Source organism: Staurois parvus, unplaced genomic scaffold, assembly GCF_062004578.1.
Source record: "Staurois parvus isolate SC_StPar_1 unplaced genomic scaffold, SC_StPar_1.0 ptg000243l, whole genome shotgun sequence".
NCBI classification, from domain to species: Eukaryota; Metazoa; Chordata; class Amphibia; order Anura; family Ranidae; genus Staurois; species Staurois parvus.
This window is the reverse complement of record NW_028318039.1, coordinates 9,695,337-9,702,612: the sequence shown is the minus strand read 5'-3', so window position 1 is coordinate 9,702,612 and position 7,276 is coordinate 9,695,337.

Here is a 7,276-nt window from a genome sequence, read left to right as displayed (position 1 = left end):
ATCAGGCCGAGTAGAGGCATCAGGCCGAGTAGAGGCTTCAGGCTGAAGAGAGGCATCAGGCCGAGTACAGGCATCAGGCCGAGTAGAGGCTTCAGGCTGAAGAGAGGCATCAGGCCGAGTACAGGCATCAGGCCGAGTAGAGGCTTCAGGCCGCGTAGAGGCTTCAGGCTGAGGAGAGGCTTCAGGCCGCGTAGAGGCTTCAGGCTGAGGAGAGGCTTCAGGCCGCGTAGAGGCTTCAGGCTGAGGAGAGGCTTCAGGCCGCGTAGAGGCTTCAGGCCGAGTAGAGGCATCAGGCCGAGAAGAGGCATCAGGCCGAGTAGAGGCATCAGGCCGAGTAGAGGCATCAGGCCGAGTAGAGGCTTCAGGCCGAGTAGAGGCATCAGGCCGAGTAGAGGCATCAGGCCGAGTAGAGGCATCAGGCCGAGTAGAGGCTTCAGGCCGAGTAGAGGCATCAGGCTGCGTACAGGCATCAGTCTGAACCACGGAAGGCAGGCTCACCGGTTTGGATACTGGCAGGATGGTATTGGTTGGAAAGAATTTTTGCTTTTTTCTGGTTTTAACTACTGGAGCACTGCAAGTAAACGCAGGTCTGCAAACGAATGGAGCAGCTGGAGACAGAGAAGAACTGGAGGATGGAACAGGAGAGGGAGCAGTTGCTACAGAGGGCTTTTTTACAGGGTTAAAGGCAGGATAGGTGCAGCGAGTGGGAACAGGGTACTGACATGCGGTAGATAGCCAAGTATACTGGGCTGTAACTGGAGGAGCTGGTGGGAATACAGGAGTAGAGTTAGAAGCAGGACTGGGTCTTTGTAAGCTGACTGAGGCTGGGTGCAACAAATCTGTCCATGTCTGCAGTAGGGGTTGAACAAAGCTGAGCTTACACAAAGTCTGTCTGGTCAATGACTGCACTGCGTTTATACAATCTCTCAGTGTCTGTGGTGAACATGTGGAATAACGCTCCAGAAAGTAACCCACATCATCCTCTAATAACCACACCGGGGACTCTACCTGGTCTGCACTAAATGGTGGCAAAAATTCATCCCTGCATTCGGGGGAACCAGATGAAACCAACTCTGCACAAACCTCAATCAATGGCTGCACCTCAGAGAACACTGTGCCCTGATCTACTAGAACATGAGCGAGCCGTATACATTCTAGCAATTCATCCCGGGTATACTCCTTCAGAGTTTGATAAGCATACTCCCTGTCATCAAACACTAGCAGATATAAATACTCAACCTCCTCAAGATCCATCCTTCCCATCAACAAGCCAAGATGGCTTCCCTGTGCAGCCACTTCTGGTCAGGATTGGCCTTGGTGTAATGTCAGGGCTCCCAGGTATGACCAGAGGTGTGTGACTGAAGCAGGGAAACGCAGACCTCAGATATGTTATAAACAATATAATTTATTAACACTAACAGTACAAACATAAACGCAGTGCAATACTAAAACATAATACGGTGCAAACAAACCAAACCAAACCACCCACAGATAACAGTATATACAAGCAAGCGTCGTCAGGCAGGCCGGGTCAATATCAATTGGGCAGGTAGGTACAGGGGGAGCAAGCGGAGAATGGTCGGGGTCACAGGCCAGGTTCAGCAGGTAGCAAGCAGCATAGTACAGAGGGTCAGGCAGAGGGATGGTCCGGGTCACAAGCCAGGGATCAGAACAGGTAGCAAGCAGCGTAGTACAGAGGGTCAGACAGAGGGATGGTCAGGGTCACAAGCCAGGATCAGAGCAGGAGAAGTCAGCAAAGGAACAGAAACAGGATGCAGGACAGATACAGGGCCCAGGACAAACACAACACCAAGGCAGAGTCTGCAAGTCTGGCCATCCCTTAAATACCCCAGTATCATCAGTTCCAGGTGTTAGCTGGCTGAAAGGTTGAGTCTCTGATTGCTGGGAGCACCCGCTGGCCAGCCCTGGTACTGCAGATCAAAAGGCAGGTGAGTCCCACCATTGCTGGCCAGTCCATTCCTAACACCTAATCTGATTGTTCTTTTGTTAGTATGTGTGTGCATGTGTTTAACTGTTATATCTTTTTAAAAAATGTGTGCATATGAAGGGAGTATGACATCATTATGACATCAGGGGGCATGGCTGAGCTCATTTTCTGTTCTTGTTCTGTTCTGTTGATAGATGGATGGTTTTTCATAAAGTGTCTGTTCTTTGTCACATCCCAGATGAAGAGGTCTTGCGTGGCTTCAAAACGTTGCTTCTGCTGTAACAATGTGATAGCTAAAACGCACTCTCCGCTCCTCACAAGACCTCCTACTTTCAAGTTTCCTGGTCTCCTCCTCCCATGCCCATTTCTAGGACTTCTCCAGGGCTTCCCCCATCCTTTGGAACTCACTATCCCAATCTGTCAGACTGTCACCTTCCCTCCTCACCTTTAGGCGCACCCTGAAAACCCTTCTCTTCAGAGAAGCCTACCCAGCCCTCACCTAATTGCTGATCTCCTCCGCTCTTCCCACCACTCCATCCCCCACAGCTATTTCCTCCTGTACCACTCTCCCCTCCCTCCTAGATTGTAAGCTCCAAGGAGCAGGGCTCTCGAACCCCTCGTGTATCACATTGTATTGTTACTGTACTGTCTCGTGTACTGTCTCCCATTATAATGTACAGCGCTGAGCAAACTTTTGGTGCTATATAAATACTGTATAATAATAATAATAATGTTTTGGACATATTCTGGATGATCCATGGTGTTCTGGTGACATTCTCTTGCTCTGACTATCCTTGGTCACTGCAGCACCCAGGCACACACACAGCCATCTCTTCAGGAACATGTGTCTTGGGAACAGAGCATTCTGACCTTGCATAGAAGAAATGTGTAGGTCATGGTTAGTGGCCTATGTAGTCATCACAGTTGCTGGTGTACCACAGCATGGTGTTTTTGAGATTTAATTACCCTGAGATGCTTGTGAGTGTATTTTCATGAAATAAATTGGTGTTTTTAGCAATATTACTATATGGTCCTTTGTATTCTCTCCTGGATCTTACTGCAGATAATTACACTTTCCTGACAGCTAGTAGAGGACCCAGTGGATGTAGAAGTTATTACCATGCTCTGGTAATCATACATAGTGTATTCTGTGCTATTAATCTATTATAATCTGGAGATCATGGTTATCCGGTAGGGGAATTCATATACCTATGTTCAAGGAAGTTTGAGACTAAAACACATGGAATGGTGGTGTTTTATTTTCAGAAGATCCTACCCTGGCCCCCTAGTGGAGCCCTGAAATATTCCTTTGGGAATGGACTTTTATTTTTGCATAAGATCATCTATATTGGCCCCCTAGTGGGGCCCTAAACATTCCTTTACTTTCTATTACAGTAGTTTGGCTTTCATTTTTCATTCATTGATGTTGATATTATTTATAATATTTTACCATTTGATTTCATTGTGTTTATTACAGCCAGAGGTTTTGCTCTCTCTTTTGATTATCTGGTTTTAATAAATGCAAGGTACACACTATGAACTTCTTCTTTGTGTAAGCTAATCCGCAGAAGGCTGTGATGGTTGTTTATGGATTTCTGAGAGGACCTCAGGAGCCAAGTTGAAAGTATGTAGAGCAGAGAAAGATTTACTGCTGAAGGATTTAAATATCAAGCTGGTTTTGACCCTCCACAGACCTGAACTTGTTCCTTGAAATTCCAGTCCGTGGAATGCATGCTGGCTCTGTGGATGGGAGCGGCAGTGTGCGAACACCATTCTCATTGAGAGCTGTTTGTGTTTGTGCCGCTCAGGCACTATTACATATGAGTGCATACAATTTTTTCTTTGTCATCCTTCTATTAAAATAAATCTACTACTTTTTTGGGCATATGCTATTTATCAGAGAGAGAGAGAGTCTTTACTTGAGTTTATGGTGCCATTGGATCGATTCCTTCTCTACATTGGCGGTTCTATTTTTAATGCTTTGCAGGCCTTTATTGGCCATAAATGATTAGTGAGTGAGCAATGCTACTACATGTGGTGGAGTACAGTGTTTGGATTAAAAGAAGAATTATTGGGGGTTTTTTACCTCTATTTAAGGCACTGTGTTTGGGAAGATACTTATATACTTTATTGGCACTGTTTGATATTTGATGTTGGAACATTTTGTTTTTCTGATTGTTTATAATGTTACTACTTTGGGGATAGCTTGAATTCACTTTTCTCACAATTTTTGGGTTATTGTCACTAATTTGTAAAAGAGTAGCACCTTTTAAGATTATTTTAAGTTTAAAGTGTTATTTACACTTAAAGGGGCAGCAGTACCTGACCACAATATTTTTGGGTTGGCACCCTCTTATTATATACATTTTGGTTTTGACTTTGCCTAATCATGAGGTCCATCAAGTTAGATGAGGACCCGCCTGACTGGGTCACAAACGAATAGTATGCACTGGGAACAGTGGATTTCCTGCACTTATCTACATGCATGATAATGTACAGTATGTTTATGAAATATATATTTATTCAATTTCTTTGAAGCACAGAGTCACTTTAAGGTTTATGAAATATGAATATTGTATTTATATTATTAATATAACAAAATAAGGAATAAAAGTAAATTGCAACCTTTGTTGTGCGTGGGAAAAAACAAGGTCTCTTTAAAATTCTCGCCGCAGCGACTCAGTACTTAAAATATGGTTGTAATGTTATAACACAGCAATCCACATTTTTGAGGAAATGTTATGTAGATATATCTGTATGAATGGGAAAAATTACAAAGATATTGAGCTAAAATAATAGAAACAAATTCTGCATCTTGTATAGACTTATAATCATAAATAAATTAATGCATAGCTCAATTTAGTACAGATAAAATTAGTAAAGCATATGTCTTACAAATGTATTCCTCTAATAGTGAAGCTATTTAAATGATATACTGTATATACTTGCTATCTATCTGTAGTTTAATCAAGGTATAACTCTTTTGTCTGTATAGGAAATCCAGCAAATATATTATGCATACTTCTAGCTCACACAGGGATATTTTCAAGTGAAAATCAGTGCTTCATTGGAGTCACATCTTACCTACAACAGCTATATTATTCAGAAAAGCAGGGAACTGGGTTTTGCACTTAAAAATAGTAACACTGATAAAGCTCCGACCTGTCTTACATAACTTATACCAATTAGATTTTTAGCTTTCCATGTGATTGCTTGAATTGGGTTATTGTTTTTTGCTCGGACATTGTCTTTATGAATACGGTCATTTTGTACTTACTTTTCATTCAAGCTCAGCCATGGTTGACCCACTACCACATGCTGGTTGGTAAAAAATTAAAGAATAGGTTCAGAATAGTGCCATTTAGATAATTAAACTGACAATATCCTGCCATTATTTGTAGATCTGGACTAGATTAACTGCGAAGAAGAGATCTCATTCTTCATATTATAAGTCTTGTAACTGCCCTTTTTATCTTGGAATATCACAGATTTTTGTCAACGATTGTAAGTATATTTCTGTCGTTAGAAACAAGGAATTTATTGTACATTCAGTTATATATTGAAATAATGAACACTTACCAAGTAATTTAAATAATTCAGTGCTCAAAATTAATCTTTGCTATAGCTAAGTTCAAGTATTAGACTGCAACCAGATTTTCAAAGCCTGAAGCCCTGACGACTAGATGAACATCAGTATTGTATATTGTGGGAAATCTTGATATAAACATTGTACCAGTGAAACCCTCAGAAAGGAAGAATGTAGGAGAGTAATAGACAGCTATTCACTGGCACATTCAACACACAGATGTCATTGTTGTCTGGTTTTCCAAAACAGAATATTCTTTTTCATTTGAAGAAAAGCACTATAAAAATCATACTAGATAAGTCTCAAAAGTCAAGATGTATAGATTCCTAAGCACTCAAGCTTTAGAAAGTAAACTGCACAAACACTTGTAACCTCAAAACATATAGTTTATATATTTACGTTATAAATAAAAGTTGCTTTAATAAACTGTGTAAAAATGTTATAAAACATTTTTCTATGCATTTTGGACATAGAATGAAAGTTCAGAAAACTTTAGGCAATGTAATTAAACTGATACTGTATAAGTTGAATATTTAAAACATATACTCTATCAACAACTTTCCCAAAAAATCTGGGTAGTTGTTAGTGTGTTATCAGCCAGATTATTACGACTGTTGGAGACTACAAATGAAAGATGTGTACACCAAATTCCTCTATCTGGCTGTGGTCTTTGTGGGTGAGTCTTAATCATCCTGATGGATTTCCAGCAAGAATTAAATTTTTGTTAAAGATGAAATGGCATAATTGTGTGGAATGTAATGACCATGGCTAACCAAATAAAAATATAAAATGTATAACCATCAAATGTATAACCTAGACTATTACTCATTCAGAAGGTTCAAACAACCTTAACCTGTTGGAGCTTACTATACACAAATATGCAATCTATTGGCAGCTCGACCTTGAGGCCAAAAAGCCCCATATTTAGATTGTAAGCTCCAAGGAGCAGGGCCCTCCTATCCCTCTTGCATTGAACTGTATTGTTGTTGTATTGTCTCCCATTATATTGTAAAGTGCTGAGCAAACTGTTGGCGCTATATAAATCCTGTATAATAATAATATTTGCATTCCCAAAAAAAACACATTCCCTGTGCACTCCTGGAACATTTACCAGCGCCTCACAGAAAGATCCTGATTGCTACTTGTGATCAGGACCTTTCTGATCATGTGGCCACTGTGACAGCCAATCACGGCAGTCACATGAACCTAAACCCCACCCCACCTCCCAGCCCTTTGAGGGGTTAATTAAATAGCACACAAAAGTCTTCCCTATGAGGGTGATACAACCTCATAAAACAACACCAAATTACAAAGGAGGAAGAGTGTGAAGCTTATTCATGTTAAGTTTGTGTGAACAGAGGAGCTCCAGCACAGATCAGTTCCTTGTATACCCTGCAGACAGAAGATCGAAACAGAATGTTGCTGGCACAAAGCCAACTGTGATAACTCAACTGTTACTGCATTGGAAAACATGAGGTAAGAAATCTATATAAAGCAAAAAAGGAGGAAAAAGGAAGGAGGAAGAAAGGAGAAAGAAAGGCATAAATAACATAGTAAATTGACAAAAGAAACAAGAGTATTTTAACCACTTGCCTACCGGGCACTTTAGCCTCCTTCGACCCAGGCCAGTTTTCATCTTTAAGCGCTCTCACACTTTGTCATGTAACATTGTTCCCATATGAACTGTTTATCATTTTTTTTCATACAAATTGAGGTATCTTTTGGTGGTATTTAATTGCCAC